The sequence below is a fragment of the Balaenoptera ricei genome, chromosome 13, assembly GCF_028023285.1.
Source record: "Balaenoptera ricei isolate mBalRic1 chromosome 13, mBalRic1.hap2, whole genome shotgun sequence".
Lineage (NCBI taxonomy): Eukaryota > Metazoa > Chordata > Mammalia > Artiodactyla > Balaenopteridae > Balaenoptera > Balaenoptera ricei.
Window position 1 is genome coordinate 55,926,351 of NC_082651.1, and position 25,341 is coordinate 55,951,691.

The 25,341-nt window shown below is 39.0% G+C and overlaps 1 long non-coding RNA gene across 2 annotated transcripts in view; it reads left to right on the forward strand.

Moving 5' to 3' along the window:
- Positions 1–25,341, forward strand: part of LOC132376868 (uncharacterized) — a 53,588-nt gene that overhangs the window by 12,564 nt on the left and 15,683 nt on the right. The window lies entirely within an intron of this gene.

Sequence of the window (25,341 nt, forward strand, 5' to 3'; positions counted from 1 at the left end):
ACCCTCAACCACTGCGCAACCAGGGAAGCCCCTCTGGGGGGGTTTTTTGGCCACTCCGCATGGCTTGCAGGATCTTAGTTACCAGGGATGGAACCCGGGCCCCCTGCAGTGGAAGCGTGGAGTCCTAATCACTGGACCGCCAGGGAATTCCCTACCTGTTTATTTTTTCAGATAATTTCAGAATTATTTTATCAAGTTCTTTGAAAGTATTTTAAATTGGGATTTTGCCTAATTGCTTTAAGTATTTTAATTGGTAGGAGAATGGCATTATTAAAATATTAGTCTTAAATATGGTACTACTTTTCTTATACTTAATATCTTTCAGGAAGATCCTCTAATTTTCTTCATATTGGTGATATATTTTCCATTAAAGTTCATTAACATATGTTCATATCTGCTATTACACATTAGGATTCCTTTCTAATTACATATTTCAAACTGAGTATTGTTAGTACATATGAATGTTATTTCAATTTTATATATCTATCTTATTTCCAAGCATTTTTCTAAGCTCTTTAAAGCATTCTGGGGACTTCCCTGGTGGTGCAGTGGTTAAGAATCCACCTGCCAATGCAGGGGACACGGGTTTGATCCCTGGTCCGGGAAGATCCCACATGCCGGGGAGCAACTAAGCCTGTGTGCCACAACTACTGAGCCCGCGTGCCACAACTACTGAAGCCCGTGGGCCTAAAGCCCGTGCTCCGCAACAAAGAGAAGCCACCACAATGAGAAGCCCGTGCACCGCAATGTAGAGTAGCCCCTGCTTGCCACAACTAGAGAGAAAGTCCACGTGCAGCAATGAAAACCCAATGCAGCCAAAATTAATGAATAAATAAATTTATTTTTTTAAAAAGTATTCTGTATTCCTCTCCCAAAAATGGAAATTTCTTCTGTTGTCTATTTTCTTAATCAAAAATTGTATCTATTCATTTCATGCATGTAATGTTCACTAAAGTTTGAGACTCACTGGGGTTGAGAGCACTGGTCTATCACATGTAGACAAAGGGCTGTTGCCAGCAGAATTAGGATAACATAGGCAATTTATACTCCAGAATACCAGCAAATCAATTTAAAAATGTCAATTTCTGCTTAGACATTCAAGGATGCATAGGGAAGATTTTGTTAGAGGAAAAGTTACCTTAAGAGTGTTTGAAAGTTGTTGCCATAAACTTCTGAAGCTTTTGAAAAGGTCATTGTTATGTTGGTGTGTTGGCAGTAAAAAAGGCATTTATTTAATATTAATTGAATGAATGAATATATGTGTCATTTGCTGTGCTGTGAAGGTATAGTGATGAGAAAAACAGACCTCAAGGGTAGATAGACATTAAACAAAGACTTAGATAAATACATCGTCTGTTCCTGGAGTGGAGAATTTGAGGAGCCTGGAAATCATGGCAGCCACAGGAACCCTCTCCAATGTGACCTTAACCACCCACAGGAAATCTAACCCTAATTAACACCATTCCCTTTGGAGTTTCCAATCCCAAATCCCTGATCTGTGAAACAAAGGTTCAAAATAGACTTTGAGAGGGTCCTACTGAATACATTTGTCAAACAGATGAAAAACTAGGTAGGACAGACCTAAATCACCACTCCACCTTCAGTTAGGTGCCTAAACCTTCTATTGCCTGACCAATTTCCTTCCCCACTTGCAAATTACTAAATATTCTCAATGAATTTTCAAGGAACTACCAGAGCCTGAGATCTTAGTCTGGAGTATCTGAACAGCAGATAAACCGAGCTATTTGTATTACCCATAGGCCAACGACTTTCACTGATGCCCATAGCCAATGTTCAGGGTATCCAAACCACGCACTGGCTATCTCATTTGTACCCCCAAAACAGGATTCAAACTCCATGATCCATTACATTTGTGTGGAGCCTCATGTGCTTAAGACTAAGAACTGCGTAAAACTTGCCTGATAAAAGTTCATGGGGAGCAGTGGTTTCCAGAGAAATGTTCCACTATTTTCACTTATAAACATTGCAATTTCCCAAAGGTCTGATACTTTAGGAAATAATTTGGTGTATAATCATTCAATCAGTCCAGTCAGGAAAACAGAAACCACTGTATGTAGTTCAAACAGAAAGGGATTTAATTCTAAGAAATGGTTACAAAGGTGTTGGGAGGGCTAGAGGAAAAAAGAAGGAATGTTACCCAAAGTTGAGAAAGCTGCTACCACCATGCTTAGGCTGGAGCCCTCCAGCTGCATTTGCTGCCAGAGGTTACTGGGTAGCTGTGCAGGAACTCCACCTCCACAGAATGGGCACCCTGTGGCCTGTGCTGAATCTGCTGTTAAGACCCCTCTACCACTGGTACCAGTCTTAAAATGGCCAAACCTGACCGGAAGCCAGTTAGTAAAGGATTCTGGGGAATGGAGTTATAGGCTTCTAGCCCCTACGATTATGGAATGCAGAAGAGAGAGTATGGCATTGTGCCAACAGAAAAATAACTAGCACAGTAATATTCTCAGGTAGATCCTTAATCATTTTAATCAGTTACATTAGATAGAAAATTACTTCTGAATGGATTGGATAAGTGTATAGCAATAATCACTTTCCCTTCATTTCTTGGGAAATCTTGCTTTTGAGACTTATTAAGATGGTAGTAGCACAAGACAGAGAGAGTCAAGGATGGTTGAAAAAGGGAAGAATGGACAGGACAGAACAGGTCCAGGGGCAGACACATGGATAATTAACTTGATGAAAGGCCAGTATGAATTTTGAAAAAAGACTTAATCTTTCTAATAAAAAAATATTTTTGTCTCTAAAATTGAGGGTGGAGGTAGGGCAACAATAAAAACCTTTCTTTTTGTCTGAGTAGCAAGAGCCAGTGAATTTCATAAGAAGCTGGGGGTGGGGCAGGAATCTAGCTTGCTAATTATATGCAAATTCTCCTTTATAATGGAAGAAAAATGAGTCAACAAAAATACAAAAGCTACATAAATTAGCACCTTCAGTGTCTAGACAACTGAAACAGCCGAAGAGAGTCGTCCCCAAATTAACTTCCTTTCATATTCCATCCAGGCACATCCACTAGAGTTTGTAAAAGGCTCACATTACCATCAGTTGATACCTGATGTGGAATTTTTTTAACTTCTTTATATTTCCACCACTTTCACTCTGATTCACAAAATGCTTTATTAGAGTTCACTGGGGCTTTATGGCTTATATGACTCAAAAATGAGTTAATTCCTATTTTGTTAGTTGTAATAAAAAACATTCAATGAGCAATGCTGAGCAGGATGATTACTCTATGGGTAAACATGTACAGATCCTTTCAAAGATTCTTCTGGAAATTCTACTCTATGGTAAAGCAGATTTAATTTTTTAAATCTTATGAATGTAAAGCATTAACTTTTAAAATGAACTTTGCTCCTTGCCAGGACGTGTGTGTATATATATTATATATACATATATAATATATATATCTTAAATTTATAACTATTTTGTGGGATACCGCTCTGCAGTGCTGTTCTAGAAACTTCTTTCAGAATTATGGAATGTTTTAGAATTATTAAAGTTGAAATAGCTTTCTAGAACTTCATTTTTTTAAAGCTGCTACTTGCTGTCATCATGAAATGCATACTATATGATGAATGAAAATTAATATGGAAATAATAAGTTCATATATATATTTAAATTTTCATGTGATAAAAAGAAGAGTATTTCTGTCAGATACTTTTCTTAAGTTTGTGCACCATTCTCTCCCAGTTCTGCTGGGTCTGAAGTAGTCAACCCATTTCATAGTTAATCCTCCTAGGAAAATACTGGAAAGGTGAAAGCAGTGGATTAAGTTATATTGGTTTGTGTAACTTAAACTTAACCCTCTCTCCTCTTGGAGATAATAGGATGAACAGTCCAGACACAGTCACAGAGAACTGCATAGAGATTCCAGAGGGGTCGTTTCACAGATGATCTGTACTTAGTTCCAGTCAGGCAGTCTGCCCAGGTGTGGCTGTGCTGTTTCTTCAAATAATGAGACATTTTCATACCTGTGGTGGTAGGAAGAATGATGGTCCCCAAGATGTCCATTTCCTACACATCTAGAACCTGTGAAAGTGTTATATTAAATGGCAAAAAAAGGATTTTTCAGATGCGATTAAGGATCTTAAAATAAGGAGATTATTCTGGATTATCCAGTGGGCTCAATCTAATCACATGGGTCTTTAAAAGTGGACTTCTTCTCAGCTGTGATTAGAGTGAGATGTGACCCTGCAAGAAGGGCGGAGGGGAGATGTAATATTGATGGCTTTGAAGACAGAGGAAGGGGGCCATAAATAAAGGAATGTAGGCAGCCTCTAGAAGTTGAAAAAGGCAAGGCAGCAGATTCTCTCTTGGAGCCTCCAGAAAGAAAGATAGCTGTGTCAATACCTTGATATCAGGTCAGTGAGACCTGTGCCTAATTTCTGACCTACGGAACAGTAAGATAATAAATTTGTGTTATTTTAAGCCTCTAGGTTTATGGCAACTTGTTACTGCAAAAATAGAAAACTGATACACCTACAAAGCCATTGCCCCAAGCCCACTGCTGCCTCAGCCATCCTGACCCTCCTCTTGGGACTCTCAATCCAGTAACAAAGGGGTAACCCCTGGCATGGCAAAGTTCCCTGGAGCCCTTTCCCAACACAGCAGCCAGCTTTAGTTCTTATTTATTTATTCATTTATTTATTTATTTTGGCTGTGCCGGGTCTTAGTTGCAGCATGCATGTGGGATCCAGTTCCCTGACCAGGGATCGAACCCGGGCCCCCTGCCCTGGGAGTGCAGAGTCTTACCCACTGGACCACCACGGAAGTCCCCAGCTTTAGTTCTGACTGGGCTACACCCAACTTAACCAGTTGTGAAATATTTTGAACATTACTTTCAATTTCAGGGACCTAAATCAGTGACTTTCAAACTGGACTCCAGCCCACCTACAGTAAGATACACATTTTTATTTCAACCTAGGACATAGACACATTCCCACACACACAAAATTATATAATTGAAACTGACGTTTCTTGAAACAGTATTTAGCTTTACTACATGTATTACACTCTGATATTTTCAGTTCTATTCTCTTCTATTTTATTAGTGTAAATTTCAACCCACTAGACTGATTTCATGATTCACCAGCATGTTGCAACCTTCAGCTGAAAAACACTGACCTTGATCATGACAACTCTATGGTCAAGACATAGAGTTTCTGATGGAGAATATATTGTTTCTTTTATTTATTTATTTATTTTTGGCCACGCCTCATGGCATGTGGGATCTCAGTTCCCCGACCAGGGATCAAACCCTCACCCCCTGCAGCGGAAGAGCAGAGTCTTAACGACTGGACTGCCAGGGAAGTCCCAGTTCGGTTTCATTTTGAAAGGAAGCAGAATTTGTTCAGAATTTAAATAGTTTCTATATGTAACCTTAATTCATTGTTATTAAATGTTATTTATTGGTGTACTAAAAATGTATTCGTTTTCTCAAAGCGAACATCAAACCCATTACAGTTTGTAAATTAAGCCTAACAGTAAGAGAGAGGGACCACAACAGGGAGGGGGTACATTTTAGAAACAATTTTTAAATGAACAGATATAGTCATTGGGTACATGTATTTAGTGTTCTGCTTTCTATTGCTCAATTTGTTCATTTCTGCTTTTATTTTTAATATTTCCCTTTTTGTGCTTGTTCTTAAGATATTACCCATTTCCTTTTCTAGATTTTCTTATGTTAATTTATTGCATTTCTCTTTTTTTCCTTATTACTATTTATAGCTGCAGTATCATTTCAAGCACTTACCCTTTGTTTTAGTATCCCCTTAATTTGAGGTCCTGGTGGAGTTTAAATGTGAATTTAAAATTATGTTTATTATAACTCAGTTAGCTTTTCTAGGTATTGGTAGCAAAAGGGTTTGACGATTATACTGTGTATTAGTTAGCTTTCACTAGGTTATGTTGTGGAACAAACCATCTCCCTAATCCTTGTGGCTTACAGCAGCAATGGTTTAGTGCTCCTTTACTGCACCTGTTGGCTACAGCTCTGTTCCGGGATCTTTATTCCAGGATGTAGACTGAAGGAACAGCCTCTATGTGAGACACGCTGTTCCATGGCTGAACCACAGGATGTCTCTTAAAGCGTCTGCTCAGATGTGGGGCATACATCACTTCTCCATGCATTCCTTAGGCCAATGCAAGTCATAAGGCTAAACCTGATCACATAATCCTTTCAAAGGCAGGGCAATCAGTAGTAGGAAACAATAGTAGAATCTAACCCCATGTTATCCCCCATAATGCCTCAACCAAAAAGGTTTATTCTTGCATCTCTGTCAATTCAAAACTCTGTTTTATTGTTGGGTTACATCTGAGACTTACCATTATAGCATATATGTTTCCATTTTTAAATGTATCTTTAATCATGATAAAATACTGTTTATCTCCCTTAATGCTTTTTCTACAAAATCAGCTATGCTGATCACGTTTTTACAGGCCATGCCAGGCTGTGGCTGCTATGGGTTATAATAACATTAAGAAAACAGTATTTTTCTAGCTTAGCCTACACCCACAGCAATGCAAGACCTCAGCTCTCAAAATCTACCAGGTATTGCATGGGCTTCTGCAAGGAGTACTGGGTTTCCCAGGAGGATCCTTCTTGGTGCATCTGAAGCCTGGGTCCCTAGTCTGCCGAGCCATGAGCAATCTCTCCTGCTACCTCCAGACGCCCACAGAGCAGTGCTGCGTCGCACATCTCACACCTTCAGAGGCTCCAGGGATTTCACTCTTTTCTAAATTAATAGCCGTCTTTCCCCAGAGCTTTGGCTCAAGTTCCTAAGACACAATTGGATAGCGAATAATATGATTAATACACTGTACCATACTCAAAATTACTCTATCGGCCAAACCTTTTATTTCAGTAAGCTTATTTATCTCCACCCCCTGCCCCTGCCCCATCTCCAGCATCCCCTCTCACCTCCCCCTCTACATGAGGCTCCTCTGCTGTTCCTGCTGGTAGATCCGTAATAACCAATTCCACTCTGGAATCACCGTGAAACTGACATAATTCAAACACGAGGTTTTTACTGTGCTTGTACAGGCACTATGAATTGTAAGCCATTCTTGCTTTCTTAAATGTCATTATTTTAAAACATTTTATCACAGTAATCACACACGGAAAAAACAATGTAATAGGGCTTATGATGAAACCATAGTCTACTGTCCCATCCCCTCCCACCCCTAATTCGATTTCCCAGGAGGAATCACTTTTAATTATTTCTGTTTCAAGGCTTTTTGATGGTTGCTTCCCTAATTCTAAACAATGAGCCTTTACTACTGTTTCTTGATTTACTGGTATTAAGTGAGATTAGTTCCCCTCTTCTTCCATCTCTTCTCCTCAATCTTCCTCCTGCTTTCTGTACTTATACCTTCACTTTCAAATTATAAAGGTTGGCATTTATATTTTCTCTAGTAACCATAATTAAGTTTTCCCTGTTTAGTTCATAGGCCTCTTCTAAAAATTGAAAACTACTAACAACTATTGACATAACTGTGTAAATATTGTTGATAGGAAAATTAGATACTAGGATTTCATTTTCTTCTCTACAGGGGCTCTACAGATCATATAAAAGACTGTTCAAATTTAAGACTACGAAGTTTCACTTGGCTGGTTTGACTTTATATTTCTATCTCTTTTCACTTATGCTGAAAATCTTGGTTCTGATGATAGTACGCAACAGTCAGTATTTAGAGGGCTATGTTACTCTTTTCCCCCGCAAAGTTTTAGTTTTTAAAATGCCAAACTTACAGAAAAAGCTGAAAGAATAGTATAATAAATTCCTGTGTACCTTTTATCTCGATTCACAAATGGTTAACTTTTTTGCCACATTTGCTTTCTCTCTTTTGTTTTTACTTAGTCATTTGGAAACGAGTTACAGTCATTTGGAAACGAGTTACATGACAATTCACCACTTGCATGTTTCTTCTAGAACAAGGACATTTTCTTACAAAATCACAATCCCATGATCAGACCCAAGAAATTTAATATTGATTCTATAATACCTATGACATAACCCATATCCAAATTTTCCCAATTATCCCCCAAAATATCCTTTATAGCTTTTCTTCTGTCCAGATTTCAATCAAGTCTCACTCATTACATGTAATAGAAATATCTCTTTAGTCTCTTTTATTGTCCTTTAGTTTTCGTTTGTTTGGTCTTTCATGACATTGACATTTTTGAAGAGCCCAGGCAATTACTCTATAGAATGTCCTACATTCTGGATTTATCCCATTGCTTCATCATGATTAGATTCAGGTTAAATGTTATTTGTAAAAATATAATAGGAAAAGTGTGCCCTTCCCATCACATCACGTCAGAAGACCCATGATGCCAGTTTGTCTTACTGTCAATGATGCTAAGGACCACTTGGTGCAGGTGGCGTCAGGTAGATTTCTCCTATGCAGAGGTATCATTCCCCTTGGTAATTAATAGTCTGTGGGGTGATTCTTCAAGACAATCTGAATATCCTGTTCCCTGATCACCTTTCACTCAATAGTTTTGGCATCCACTTATGCCCCTTGCTTGAATCAGTTACACTGAGGTTTTAAAATGATGATTTTCTAGATCTTTCTTTTGTAATGGCTATATAGTATACCAGCCTTTAGAGTTGTATCATAATATATTCATTAAGTCACCTATCGATGGATTTAGATTGTTTTCAGTCTTTTGCTGTTACAAACAATGCTGCAAAGAACACTCTGGTATCTTTATGCAATTGTGCAACTATAACTATTAGATGAATCCCAGGAAGGAAAATTGCTAGGTCAAAGGCATTTAATATTTTGATAGATATTTCAAGATTGCCTCCCAAAAGAGGTGATACCAATTTACATTCCCACTATCAGTGCGTAAGACTGCCTGTTTTCCCAATTCCCTTATTTTTTGACTACGTATTTTTGCTTTATGTCTACCGCCACCTCCTATTTTCCCAGCTCTCTCTCACTATACCTTGACCCCCACAATTCTTCCACTCCTCTGAAACCTACAGGCCATTGTCACCTTTTCACTGCTCATCACTCCCCCTCATTTTCTCTAGTTTCTGCTTCCCCAGCTTATATTCCATGGTTCCTCATTATAATTACTCTTTTGCATACACTCTCAAATCCCTTACCCTGTTCTCCCTCCACTGTACTTTATGTCCAAACTCCATCCCCAGTTAAAACCAACTCTCTTCCTGTATCACACCCAGCAGGTAAATGTGACTGGAGAAAAACAAACAACCACACAGAAACTACTCACTGCAAATTCATGGCCCCAACCTCAAACAAGCCTTTAATGAAGTCCCAGAACATTCCCTAGCCCCTTTGCTCTCTGGCTTTCCTAGAGGGCTGTTTCATTCCTTTCCTCTCCAACTCTCCAACATCTCCTGAGCCCGCTGCTGATGACTTTGCTTCCTATTTCACTGAGAAGAGAACGTCCACAGCTACCACCACATCTACTGGCCTGCCAGCGTCAGTGCCCACGTATTCTGCCTTCTTTCCTGTAACTATGGATATACCATCGGTCCTCCAGTCTAAAGCCACCCCCTGCAGTGGTGCACTGGATTGCTTCCCCTTCCGCATACTCAGGGCCCACAGCAATTGTTCTTTCTCTCCCCTGCATTATTTCTCCCTACTAATCATTCCCATTAGTATCAAACATACTCTAACACCTCCCATTTGGAAAAAAATCATCCATTGACTTCATGTCTCTTCCAGACAGTGCCCCACTGGTCAGCTCCCCTGTATGGCAAAACTTCTCTACAGAATTGTCTATACTTACTGTTCCCACTTCTTCTCCTTCTGTTCTCTCCTGAACCCATTCCAGTCAGGCTTTTACCTCCCCCACTCCACAAAAGCAGCTTTGATCAAGGCCCCCAGTGACTTCCATGTTACCATATCCAAAGATCAATTCTCAGTCTTCACCTTGCATTTAACCCATTTGCATTGTATGACATAGTTGGTCATTTCTCCTTAAAACACTGTTCTAAACTCAAATGTTACTTTATCAGAGAGACCTTTCCTGAGCACTCTGGGTTAAATAGCCAACCAACTAACTAGTCCCTTCTACTCTGTACTATTTACCCCACCTACTCTGCAGTATTGATTACCACCTGACATATTTCATATTTGTTTATTGACTTTCTCTTTTATTTCAATCCCAGTTTGAGCAAGGCAACTGTAAAATGACATCTTTGTGAAAGTTAGGGACGTTTGAATATAGACCAGTTATTAAATGATATTAAACAATAACATTAATTTTGTTAGGCATGATGATGACTTGGGAAAAAAAATTTTATCAATTAGAGATGTATAATGAAATATCTATGAGTCAATTGACATAATGTCCAAAGTTTTCTTTAAAATATGCAAGAATGAGTCCAAGATTTCTGGCTTGAGCAGCTAGGAGAGTGAGGTGGTTATTTGCTGAGATATTTGAAGACAGCAGGAGGAAGCAGTTTTGCAGGGGATGGGAGTGGGAGAAAGTAAGGGACTTGGTTTGACAATGTCAAGTTTAAGATGTGTGTTGATAACCAACTAGTGTGTATATAATCAAGTAGAGATGTTGACTGTCTAGATGTACCAGTATCTAGATGTACCAGTCTGGAGTTCAGGGAAGTGGACTAGGCTGGAGATAAATATCTGTGAATCGTCATCATTTAAATATACATGATATTTAAAGCCATGAGTCTGGATGGGAATATTTAGGAAATGATAGTAAGATTTTTTTCAAAAAGGAAAAAAAGACGTCTAAGAACTAAGCTCTACAGCATTCCAAAATTCACAGGCCAGATATGAGAAGTCATCAGAAGAGACCAGGAAGGAGAGGCCGGTGAGGAGAACAACTATGGCAGCCTGAGAACCAAATGAACAAAGTGTCCCCCCACCCAGTGTTCCAAAACGGGCAGTACAACTAAAGTGTTTAACAAGTGAATATAACACAATAGTTTATTTCCCTGTAGCCACTGACTAATGCCAGAATTTTTATGGTACAGTGATATTCCATTAGAATTTTTAAATAAAATAGCTATTATTGTGCAAATTATGGGTTCAAGATTAGCTAAGTGTCACTAATAATCTCAAAACTTAATTCTGTTTTATACCACATTGCATTGAACTGAATACTACTGTGCTCCAATGAGAGTCCTTCAGAGCCAGCACTCTCATCCCCAGGCTGCTGGGAATATCGACTGATGTTAGCTTACAGCCACCTCCCTTGATGGGAACACCTCTTGGCTGCAGGGACCTGCCTCTCCCAAGGTTATACCCCCTACTAGGAGGAAGCACATATCAAATGAATACAAAATCTGGCCCCTTGCCTCAATTTGGGACAACTCTGAAGGGTCATCCCCCCTCCAGAACTCCCCATGGGATGACTGAGGCCTCAGTTGAAACCTCACCACGGTCAGCTTCTCCACTGTTCAGTCCCACCTTCCTTATCCCCTCAGAGGTATCTCTCTAATGAAGTTCTGCATGCAACTCTCCACGCTAAAATTTGTGTGGAGGGAACCCACCCTAAAACAAGGTCTACCAGAGGCACCACTACCCTCCAATGTAATTGTGCCATTTATAATATATGGTAATTATAGAATTTATTATTTGTTGAGAACACCAGGTCATTTGTTCTGTAGGATATTGCATATTCTGGATTTGGCTGATTGTATCCCTGTGTGTATTTTTATTCTGATACTTTTTGTAAACTGGTAGTAATACTAGAGGCTTAATTAAGTTCACCTCCATCTACTTAAACATGGTATTCTGAAACATTTTTTAACTTTTCTTTTTCTACCATGTGAAATGTAAGTATTGCTTATCTGATGCTGAGAAGAGATGAAAATCAAAACTCCCCAGGATCAGGAGAGATCATTTATAATTGTATCTCCCTCTCCTACCCCCTCATCCCCACAGAAGTGGTGTATGCAACCTAAAGGCCTTCCAGATACTGGGAACAAATGACTGGAGAATATGTTTACCTAGGTTTACAGCCTTAAACACTAAATACCTTCCTCCCAAAGCAGAGTATGATTATCTTATTCTTATCTAGGAAGATAACCAAAGACAGCAACACCATCTCTGGATTATTTGCATGTAGAATTCCACATTGTTACTAATTTTAAAAGCCATCCTGGCTTTCTTCTGTCAAGTGGTTTGATTGTGGATCACATTCTTTCACCGACAGCTGGTGTATTCTAAGTCAATTAATCAACATGCATTTATCAAGCACCTGCTGTGTGATCAACGTCATTCTTGGAGAATTCATGCTGATTAAATTCTCTGTAAAACAATTAGGAAGCTGTATCTTGTTTCTGCTCTGCCCCCATCCCCACCCCCAATTCACACAAATGCATTCCAGAATCAAATAGATGCTCTTTTTGTATCAATTTACTGTTTTGAATCATCTACATCCTGCTCCATTCTGTTGAGAGTTGATAACACCCTGGACAATTATGATTTTTCTAAGGTATTCAAAGCAGTTTTGCATAAATGTATATACCCTTCTGCATAATTATGTACTCTTACGCATCTCCTTTTAAAGAAATTTGTTATGAGTTTTTGTTTATTTTATTTTTTTATTAATGTCATTACAAGTAACAGAAACCAGCTTGAGCTGGCTCAAGGGAAGATAAAAACTTACTGGAAATATATTAGGCTCTCTCACAGAATCCAAAGAAGAATTGAACCACCAACCAGGCCTCTGGAAGGGCAGAAGGCAGGGAAGCTCTGGGGACCCTAACAACAGCTGCTCACAAACGTTCCTTGTGGAATTCTGCCACTAACATGACTCAGAACCAAACTTTTCCCGTCTCTGTGTACGTACCTCAGTTCAAAATTCAAATTCCTGGAAGGGAGAAACTGATTGGCTGAGCTGTGGTTAGAAGGCTGCTGCTGCTCCTATCAAGTATGGCCAGGAGGCACTGTCCAATACAGAAGCCACCGGCCACATGTGCCTATGGAGCACTTGAAATGTGGCTAGTACATTGAGGAACTGAATTTTCATTTTATTTAATTGTTATTAACTTAAATTTTAAAACCAAAGCAATGTAAAATATTTTCCCAGAACATACAACTTTATTATTTTGGTAGAACTTTATTTCACTTTAATTGTTAAAATTTACCGTGTGAATTGAGATGTGCAGCTACCATAAAATACTCAATGAATTTTGAAGACACTGTGAAACAAACAAAAGAATATTACATATCTTGTCAATAATTGTATTTATGTTGATTACATGTTGAAATAATATTTTGGATATTTTGGGTTAAATAAAATATTTAAAAATTAGTTTTAGCTATTATTTTTACTTTTTAAAAATATGGCCACTGGAAGATTTTAAAGTACACATGCAGTGCACATTATATTTGTACTGTACAGTGCTCCTCTGAATAACTACCAAGGATCTGTTTCTGAAGATCAAGGGTATGTCCAAGATACTGGATAAAAGTTCTGAGCAGAAGACACACCCTCAAAGGGATCAACTACACAGTACAAATAACACAGAGATTTCTGGGGCAACCTAATGTACTCAGTCAATATCGGATTACATCTCTTCAGCATTATTTGACTACTTCATTGCAATATTCATTATATCTTTAAGAAATATTGAAAACTGTTATCTCAGGCTTCAATGGTTGGTGCTTCAAATTTCCATTCAACCAACATTTCTTGACAAAACCCCTGTTCTCATGGAGTTGAAAATCTGGTAGACAGGAGAGAGACAATAAGCAGATTAACAGATGGCAGCCCACAGGCCGTGGCCTTTAAGAACGCAGGCCCCACCAGTGCCAGTGGGCAGGTTGCCATCAGAAGCAGTGTCTGGGACATCCCCCATGTATGCACTCAAGCCTTTTAAAGATATTGGGAGATGTGAAGGGGAGCTTTCTCAGATAGTATATGAATAATTCATTTATGGGGCCATCAGGACCTCATGGAGTTTGAGTGTGGACTGTTACCTTGCAGAGCAGGGAGCCTCCCAAACAGCAACTGCAGACTGCATGCTGAGTACCAGCAGCCGTGTGGCTGACAGGGTCTTGGTGCTCCAGCCAGGGGTCAGGCCTGAGCTTCTGAGGTGGGAGAGCCGAGTTCAGGACATTGGTCCACCAGAGACCTCCTAGCCCCATGTAATATCAATCACTGGGAGCTCTCCTAGAGATCTCCATTTCAACACTAAGACCCAGCTCCACTCAATGACCAGCAAGCTCCAGTGCTGGACATCCCATGCCAAACAACTAGCAACACAGGAACACAGCCCCACCCATTAACAGAGAGACTGCCTAAAATCATAATAAGTTCACAGACACCCCAAAACACACCACTGGACTCGGTCCTGCCCACCAGAAAGACAAGATCCAGGCTCATTCACCAGAACACAAGCACCAGTCCGCTCCACCAGGAAGCCTACACAACCCACTGAACCAACCTTAGCCACTGGGGGCAGACACCAAAAACAACAGGAACTACGAACCTGCAGCCTACGAAAAGGAGACCCCAAACACAGTAAGTTAAGCAAAATGAGAAGACAGAGAAACACACAGCAGATGAAGGAGTAAGGTAAAAACCCACCAGACCAAACAAATGAAGAGGAAATAGGAAGTCTACCTGAAAAAGAATTAAGAGTAATGATAGTACAGATGATCCAAAATCTTGGAAATAGAATGGAGAAAATACAAGAAACATTTAACAAGGAACTAGAAGAACAAAAGAGCAAACAAACAGTGAGGAACAACACAATAAATGAAATTGAAAATTCTCCAGAAGGAATCAGTAGCAGAATAACTGAGGCAGAAGAATGGATAAGTGATCTGGAAGATAAAATAGTGGAAATAACTACCACAGAGCAAAATAAAGAAAAAGAATGAAGAGAATTGAGGACAGTCTCAGAGATCTCTAGGACAACATTAAATGCACAAACATTTGAATTACAGGGGTTCCAGAAGAAGAGAAAAAAAAAGGGGGACTGAGAAAATATTTGAAGAGATTATAGTTGAAAACTTCCCTAATATGGGAAAGGAAATAGTCAATCAAGTCCAGGAAGAACAGACAGTCTCATACAGGATAAATCCAAGGAGAAACACACCAAGACACATACTAATCAAACTATCAAAAATTAAATACAAAGAAAAAATATTAAAAGCAGCAAGGGAAAAACAACAAATAACATGTAAGGGAATCCCCATAAGGTTAACAGCTGATCTTTCAGCAGAAACTCTGCAAGCCAGAAGGGAGTGGCAGGACATATTTAAAGTGATGAAAGGGAAAAACCTACAACCAAGATTACTCTACCCAGCAAGGATCTCATTCAGATTTGACGGAGAAATTAAAACCTTTACAGACAAGCAAAAGCTAAGAGAATTCAGCACCACCAAACCAGCTTTACAACAAATGCTAAAGGAACTTCTCTAGGCAGGAAACACAAGAGAAGGAAAAGACCTACAAAAACAAACCCAAAACAATTAAGAAAATGGGAATAGGAACATACATATTGATAATTACCTCAAATGTAAATGGATTAAAAACTCCAACCAAAAGACATAGACTGGCTGAATGGATACAAAAACAAGACCCATATATATACTGTCTACAAGAGACCCATTTCAGACCTAGGGACACATACAGACTGAAAGTGAGGGGATGGAAAAAGATATTCCATGCAAATGGAAATCTAAAGTAAGCTGGAGTAGCAATTCTCATATCAGACAAAATAGACTTTAAAATAAAGACTATTACAAGAGACAAAGAAAGACACTACATAATGATCAAGGGATCAATCCAAGAAGAAGATATAGCAATTGTAAATATTTATGCTCCCAATATATGAGCACCTCAATACACAAGGCAAATGCTAACAGCCATAGAAGGGGATATCAACAGTAACACAATCATAGTAGGGGACTTTAACACCCCACTTTCACCAATGGACTGATCATCCAAAATGAAAATAAATAAGGAAACACAAGCTTTAAATGACACATTAACCAAGATGGACTTAATTGATAGTTATAGGACATTCCATCCAAAAACAACAGAATACACTTTCTTCTCAAGTGCTCATGGAACATTCTCCAGAATAGATCATATTATGGGTCACAAATCAAGCCTTGGTAAATTTAAGAAAATTGAAATCATATCAAGTATCTTTTCCAACCACAACACTGTGAGACTAGATATCAATTACAGGAAAAAATCTGTAAAAAAATAAAAACACATGGAGGCTCAAAAATACGCTGCTAAATAACCAAGAGATCACTGAAGAAATCAAAGAGGAAATCAAAAAATACCTAGAAAAAAATGACAATGAAAACACAATGACCCAAAACCTATGGGATGCAGCAAAAGCAGTTCTAAGAGGGACGTTTATAGCAGTACAATCCTACCTCAAGAAACAAGAAAAATCTCAAATAAACAACTTAACCTTACACCTAAAGCAATTTGATAAAGAAGAAGAAAAAAACCCCAAAGTTCGCAGAAGGAAAGAAATCATAAAGATCAGATCAGAAATAAATGAAAAAGAAATGAAAGAAACAATACCAAAAAACAATAAAACTAAAAGCTGGTTCTTTGAGAAAATAAACAAAATTGATAAACCATTAGCCAGATTCATCAAGAAAAAAAGGGAGAAGACTCAAATCAACAGAATTAGAAATTAAAAAACAACTGACTGCAGAAATACAAAGGATCATGAGAGATTACTACAAGCAACTATATGCCAATAAAATGGACAACCTGGAAGAAATGGACAAATTCTTAGAAAAACACAACCGTCTGAGACTGAAACAGGAAGAAATAGAAAATATAAACCAACCAATCACAAGCACTGAAATTGAAACTGTGATTAAAAATCTTCCAACAAACAAAAGCCCAGGACCAGAGGGCTTCACAGGCGAATTCTATCAAACATTTAGAGAAGAGCTAACACCTATCCTTCTCAAACTCTTCCAAAATTCGGCAGAGGGTGGAACACTCCCAAACTCATTCTACGAGGCCACCATCACCCTGACACCAAAACCAGACAAAGATGTCACAAAGAAAGAAAACTATAGGCCAATGTCACTGATGAACATAGATGCAAAAATCCTCAACAAAATATTAGCAAACAGAATCCAACAGCACATTAAAAGGATCATACAGCATGATCAAGTGGGGTTTATCCCAGGAATGCAAGGATTCTTCAATATACACAAATCAATCAATGTGATACACCATATTAACAAATTGAAGGAGAAAAAACATATGATCATCTCAATAGATGCACAAAAAGCTTTTGACAGGGCTTCCCTGGTGGCGCAGTGGTTGAGAATCTGACTGCTAATGCAGGGGACACGGGTTCGAGCCCTGGTCTGGGAAGATCCCACATGCCGCGGAGCAACGGGGCCCGTGAGCCACAGCTACTGAGCCTGCGCATCTGGAGCCTGTGCTCGGCAACAAGAGAGGCCGCAATAGTGAGAGGCCCGCGCACTGCAATGAAGAGTGGCCCCCACTTGCCACAACTAGAGAAAGCCCTCGCACAGAAACGAAGACCCAACACGGCCAAAAATAAAAAAAATAAATAAATAAATAAATAAAAGATTACTATTTAAAAAAAAAAATTTTAAAAAGCTTTTGACAAAATTCAACACCCATTTATGATAAAAACCCTCCAGAAAGTAGGCATAGAGTGAACTTACCTCAACATAATAAAGGCCATATATGACAAACCCACAGCCAACATTGTTCTCAATGGTGAAAAACTGAAACCATTTCCATTAAGATCAGGAACAAAACAAGGTTGCCCACTCTCACCACTATTATTCAACATAGTTTTGGATGTTTTAGCCACAGCAATCAGAGAAGAAAAAGAAATAAAAGGAATCCAAATCGGGAAAGAAAAAGTAAAGCTGTCACTGTTTGCAGATGACATGATACTATACATAGAGAATCCTAAAGATGCTACCAGAAAACTACTAGAGCTAATCAATGAATTTGGTAAAGTAGCAGGATACAAAATAAATGCACAGAAATCTCTTGCATTCCTATACACTAATGATGAAAAATCTGAAAGAGAAATTAAGGAAACACTCCCATTTATCACTGCAACAAAAAGAATAAAATACCTAGGAATAAACCTACCTAAGGAGACAAAAGACCTGTATGCAGAAAACTATAAGACACTGATGAAAGAAATTAAAGATGATACAAACAGATGGATAGATGTACCATGTTCTTTGATTGGAAGAATCAACATTGTGAAAATTACTATACTACCCAAAGCAATCTACAGATTCAGTGCAATCCCTGTCAAGCTACCAATGGCATTTTTCACAGAACTAGAACAAAAAATTTCACAATTTGTATGGAAACAAAAAAGAACCCTAACAGCCAAAGCAGTCTTGAGAAAGAAAAACGGAACTGGGGGAATCAGGCTCCCTGACTCCAGACTATACTACAAAGCTACAGTAATCAAGACAGTATGGCATTGGCACAAAAACAGAAATATAGATCAATGGAACAGGATAGAAAGCCCAGAGATAAACCCACATACATATGGTCACCTTATCTTTTATAAAGGTGGCAAGAATATACAATGGAGAAAAGACAGCCCTTCAATTAGTGGTACTGGGAAAACTGGACAGCTACATGTAAAAGAATGAAATTAGAACACTCCCTAACACCATACACAAAAATAAACTCAAAATGGATTAAAGACCTAAATGTAAGACTGGACACTATAAAACCCTTAGAGGAAAACATAAGCAGAACACTATATGACGTAAATCACAGCAAGATCCTTTTTGACCCACCTCCTAGAGGAATGAAAATAAAAACAAAAATAAACAAATGGGACCTAATGAAGCTTAAAAGCTTTTGCACAGCAAAGGAAACTATAGACAAGACGAAAAGACAACCCTCAGAATGGGAGAAAATATTTGCAAACTAAACAACTGACAGAGGATTAATCTCCAAAATATACAAGCAGGTCATGCAGCTCAATAGCAAAAAAACAAACAACCCAATCCAAAAATGGGCAGAAGACCTAAATCAACATTTCTCCAGAGAAGATATACAGATTGCCAGCAAACACATGAAAGGATGCTGAACATCACTAATCATTAGAGAAATGCAAATCAAAACTACAGTGAGGTATCACCTCACACCAGTCAGAATGGTCATCAACAAAGAATGTACAAACAATAAATGCTGGAGAGGGTGTGGAGAAAGGGAACCCTCTTGCACTGTTGGTGGGAATGTAAATTGATACAGCCACTGTGGAGAACAGTATGGAGGTTCCTTAAAAAACTAAAAATAGAACTACCATACGACCCAACAATCCCACTACTGGGCATATACCCTGAGAAAAACAGAATTCAAAAAGAGTCATGTACCACAATGTTCATTGCAGCACTATTTACAATAGCCAGGACATGGAAGCAACCTAAGTGTCCATCAACAGATGAATGGATCAAGAAGATGTGGCAGATACATACAATGGAATATCACTCAGCCATAAATAGAAACGAAATTGAGTTATTTGTAGTTAGGTGGATGGACCTAGAGTCTGTCACACAGAGTGAAGTAAGTCAGAAAGAGAAAAACAAATACCATATGCTAACACATATATATGGAATCTAAAAAAAAAAAAAAAAGGTTCTTAAGAACCTACAGGCAGGACACGAATAAAGACGCAGACGTAGAGAATGGACTTGAAGACACGGGGAGGGGGAAGGGTAAGCTGGGACGAAGTGAGAGAGTGGCATTGACACATATACAGTACCAAATGTAAAATAGATAGCTAGTGGGAACCAGCCGCATAGCACAGGGAGATCAGCTCGGTGCTTTGTGTCCACTTAGAGGGGTGGGATAGGGATGGTGGGAGGGAGACGCAAGAGGGAGGGGATATGGGGATATATGTATACATAGAGCTGAATCACTTTGTTATATAGCAGAAACTAACACACCATTGTAAAGCAGTTATACTCCAATAAAGATGTTTTTAGAAAAAGGCAGATAAACAAAGACATAATGCCCAGGTATTAATAGATGCTCCAGGAAAAAAAAAAGTTAAGGAGATAGAGAATGACAGGGGATGCTCTTCAGCTGGATGAACAGGGAAGACCTCCCTCATCCCCTGACTTTGAAGTAGAGATTAGAATGAAGGGGAAGAGTAAGTCATGTGACTCTCAGGAAAAGCAGTCTTTCTGATAAATAGAATTAGTTCAGCTTGTTTCAGAATCCACAGGGCTGCTTCTGAGCCTAAAGAACAGAAAGAAAGGGGAACAAGGTAGAAAGTTAGAACAGGTAGTTTGGAGCCAGATCATTCATGGCCCTCATGACAAGGTAAATGTTGAGTCAAAGCCCTTGCAGTGTTGAGAACACAGAATGGGATGATTGCATTTACATTTTTTTCTTTGGTCCACAAATCATACAGACAAGACATGAAATTTTATGAATAAGATTTTTCTAAGAATTTTTGTCCTCATGGTTTTATCAAAAATTATCAACTCTTTATTTCCCCAATCTGTGTTTTTCTTATGATAAAATTAAATGAATTATGAAAACATTAATAAAGATTTATGAAAAAATAATTGAAAAATTAAATTAAATCCAGAGCTACTTATCTCCTGAATTAATTTGAATCCTGAAAATTTCTATGCCCTTTATCTGAATAAAATGTTTGCACAACTGAATTGTAGAACAAAATTATTTACCTCAGGGAATCAATTTTATCCATGATAGAAGTCTTTGTAATGGGTAAGAATCCTTTCAAAATTTCTTGCAAGCAAACCTTTAAAAAATAATCCACTCAACTGCCTAACACACAAAGAAACACCCATAGAACCTAAAGACAACCACAAAACAGACATGAATGCACATAAATTCCTAAAACTTGCTAAGCATATGCATAATCTATATACAAGAGGGTATATATATATATATAATAACTGCAGATTACACATAATAGCTACTATTTTTAAGCACTTACTGTATATCATTTACCTGTGACTATCTGTATTAGTTTGCTAAGGCTACTGTAACTAAATACTACCGACTGAATGGCTTAAGCAGAAATTAATATCCTCATGGTTTTGGAGGATAGAAGTCCAAGATCAAGGTGTCAGCAGGTTTGGTTTCTTCTCAGGCCTTTCTGCTTGTCTTGCAGATGGCGGCCTTCCTACTGTGTCCTCATGTGGTCTTTCTTCTGTGCATGCTCGTCTCTGGTGTCTCTTTGGTGTCTCCATACTTTTTCTTCCTATAAGGATACCAGTCAGATTGGATTAGGGCCCACCCCAATGGCTTCATTCTAGCTCAATCACCTCTTTAAAGACTCCCATTTCCAAATACAGTCACATTCTGAGGTACAGGGGATTAGGGCTTCAACATATGCATTTGACGGGGACACAATTCAGCCTATAACACTGCCACTTACCTATGACGATAAAAAGTTGAATAAGAGGCTGTCCCTAAAAGAGGTGACAATGCAAGAAGTGCTATCATAGAGATATGTAAAAGTGGTCATGTATCTTGTGAGCACAGAGGAAAGAATGCAAATTCTTCCTTGATGCAAATGCAGGGGCTGGGAGCAATCAGAAGACTTCATGGAGGAGGTTACATGTGAAGTGGCATCAGAGGACAATTAGACATTCTATATTTTGTGCCAGCATCCATGGCAGCTGTGCCTAAAATATAAAGTCATCAGTTAACTATTCAATATATCATGGATGAGCAAGTGATTAGAAAGCAATAAGGCACTATGTAAATATTCATTTTTCCTTTTTTTAAGGTTTTTCTTTTTTTTTAATTAGGTAAATTACTATACTCCTTATTTCTCCAGAAAACAAACTGCTAAGTGAAAATCTGAATACATAATATCTTTATTGGCCTTCTTTATTTATAGGATAATGCTTGGCAAAATATTTTGTTGTTTCTTGTTACTTTTCTCATGTGTCTTCGCTTAGATGTCTTCAATTTTTTTCTGGAATGGGGAAAGAGAGAGACTTCTACAGGAATTTTACATGTCATCCTGTAATTGATGACAGCACCTGAAGATAACTATTAATTGTGGTAGGAATAAGATGGAATAATACTTAGCAAAGTTCTGTATTTCTCTTGGATTAGATAAGTCCTTGAACTTACTTCAAGTAGACTTCTTTATAGCTCTTTTGTTATAATACACACAATATTGTTCTCTTAAAATGAAATACATGTAATTTAAAAAAATAGGCCCTATATCAAGATAGCCTCAATAGGTCTGAAAACAGCTTTATGTAAAAATGCAGGGAATTCCCTGGCGGTCCAGTGGTTAGGACTCCACGCTTCCATTGAAGGGGGCACGGGTTCAATCCCTGGTAGGAGAATTAAGATCCCACAAGCCATGGGGTGCAGGGGGTGGGAAAGCAAGTAACTTTCAGTTTCCCCCAAATTACTCCAGATATTACTCCTAGAGAGAGCTTTCTTTTCTTAAAGAGAACTTTTGGGTTTTGTTGGCAAGTGTTCGTCCCCCTGGAGAAGTTGACTGGACAAGAATCTGGTCCTGTGGTCTTTTGTGGTTTCTGTGGCTTAGACTGTGATGATTGCGTCAGACCTGTAATGTTTTCATAAATTATACTCCCACTACCTTTACAGCACGTCACTGGAATAAAATTCTAACTCTACTAATTACATTAGGAAGAATGAAACTGTTTTCCCCTAAAAGTTAGAATGCTTTGAATTTTCTTGTATTTCTCTTACCTTTTACTGCTGTGAAAACTACATCCTATATAACAGGGGTCCCCAAACTTTTCGGCACCAGGGACTGGTTCCGTGGAAGACAATTTTTCCACGAAAGGAGGGGCGTGGGGAGTTGGTTCAGGCAGTAATGCAAGCCATGGGGAGCGGCTCCTCAGCCTCTCACCTCCTGCTGTGCGGCCTAGTTCCTAACAGGCTGCGGCCCTGTACCAGTCCACGGCCCAGGGGTTGGCGACCCCTGCTGTAGAGAATGTATGAAACTATATATAGATAAAATGTGCCAAACAAATAATAGAGACTCCTCCCCAGAGGAGCTCATAATCACAGAACTAATGACATCTTGACAACTTGTGTTGTTTTTGCTAATGAATTGTTTATCTTAAATATTAAAATGCCAAATTCTTCATAACTGTCACAGCTTAATTGGAAATGACTTGGAAAATAATTTGTTTTAAAATTTAGCAGATTAAATTCAGTGTGCTATCCTGGATTGGATCCTGGAATAGAAAAGAACATTAGTGGAAATATATGGTGATATACAGTCTGGAGTTTACTTAATAATAACGGATTAATGTTAATTTCCTAGTTTTGACAAATATACCCTGGCTAGGTAAGATGTTAACATTAAGGAACATTGGATGGAGGATATAGGGACTCTCAGTTCTTTGCAGCTTTTCTGTAAGTCTAAAATTACTCTGAAATTTTAAGTTTTTTAAAACAAAAAATTTAGCAGAGTGTTGAAGTTATATTTTCCAGTCTATGAATAAAGAGGCCAGGCTCACAGTTCCAGGGATCTGGATTGGACTTGGGGCTATCTGGGAAAACAAGACAGAGAACCGAGATGCAAAACCAAAAAGGCCGGAACAAAGAGAGCTTCTGGGTGAGGTTCAAAGCTGGTAGAAGGAGGGGAAATCTCTAGGTTGTGAGTATAGGTGGCCACTAAATGTTAATGTAAATCTAGAAACAAGATTTTAATAACAGTGTTATAAAAACAAAACATATATGTAGATGAGAATGATGGGTAGAACACTGGTTGATGCACCTTTTAAAAGTACTTTTGAAATTTCGACTCTACCTGTCAAAAATTTGGAAGCTGCCGGTTGACAAAAGCTAAGGAAGCTACTGAATATTTATAGGATTGGCTCTTGCATTTCTGATGTTGTGAAGACGGAGTGACAAAGTCTTCTGCTGTTTTCCTTGTTCTCTGGTTCTGGCTCTTTCTCATTCTATTTGAGATCACCTTGCAATTTTTAAGCATGAGGGTGTGATCCTAAGAAACTTTTCTCCTCATATATTTTCAGTTTTAGATTAGATTTTTTTTTTTTTTGACCTGTGCCACCAGCATGCGGGATCTCAGTTCCCCAAGCAGGCATCGAACCCGTGCCCCCTGCAGTGGAAGCGCGGAGTCCTAACCGCTGGACCGCCAGGGAAGTCCATAGATTTGATTATTTTTATATGAAGTACTAAATTCTTTAAAGAATTTTAAAGCTACAAGGTAGCTTGTAGTCTACCTCAGCATTCCCACACCTTTTCCCTTTTTCCAGAAGACCCCATCAAATTGGACGTGGACACATGACCCAGGCCCAGTCAAACATGGTACCCCATTTTTCTGGATGTACTGACAAACTGGGATGATGCAAACATGGAGACGCTAGGAAGAACCCTGCTAAGCAAAGAGGAAGGGACAAGCTTGAATCCAAACTCACTTATCTGAAAGCAGAAAGGCAACAGCATACTGGGAGGCCCTTTCTGCCTCGAGCCAGCAATCCAGGACCACTGAGGGTCAAATAATAATTCTTCTCACTGATTTGAAAAAGCTGAAATCTATGTTCCAATCTAAAATTGATAACAAAGGAAGGAGGCAGGAATCACACCAGAAACTTGGTAAAAATTAGGAAACCCTGTTTCCCTTGTCCTTTCTTCTTAAACAACTGTGCTATTCCCTGCCAAATATAATTAGTAATCATGCCCATGGGAAAACACTATCCACTGGGTTACAGCCGAGGGTCAGGGTAACCATTATGGGATACAGTAAATTGAGAGCCTATAGGATGGGCAAAGCTGAGGTCTGTTGTTAAGAGACAGAAACTACAAGGGCTGGGTAAGATTTCTGGTATTGCTGCCTAGTTTATGGAATCCCCAGGTGTAAATTGGCAGAAAGCCATCTGAGATCTGACGGGAGTTGTATTGCCAGAAAAACCCAACTTGGAAACAAGCCTGTGAATGTTCAAAGCCTAAGGCAATACCCAGGCTCCATAATGAGGCCAATAGGAAGTTGGTGGCTGAACTGGTGCTGTCCTAGCACATGTTGGATGAGGGAGACTTGCTTCTCACATGTGCAGACTCAGGGCAGCAAGATTGAATCACTAAAGAACTTCACTGCAAGGGAAGCAATTTAGATGATATTTGCGGGACTTCCCTGGTGGCACAGTGGATAAGAATCCGCCTGCCAATGCAGGGGACACGGGTTCAATCCCTGGTCCAGGAAGATCCCACATGCCGTGGAGCAACTAAGCCCTCGCGCCACAACTACTGAGCCTGCGCTCTAGAGCCCGCAAGCCACAACTACTGAGCCCACGTGCTACAACTACTGAAGCCTGTGCGCCTAGAGCCCGTGCTCTGCAACAAGAGAAGCC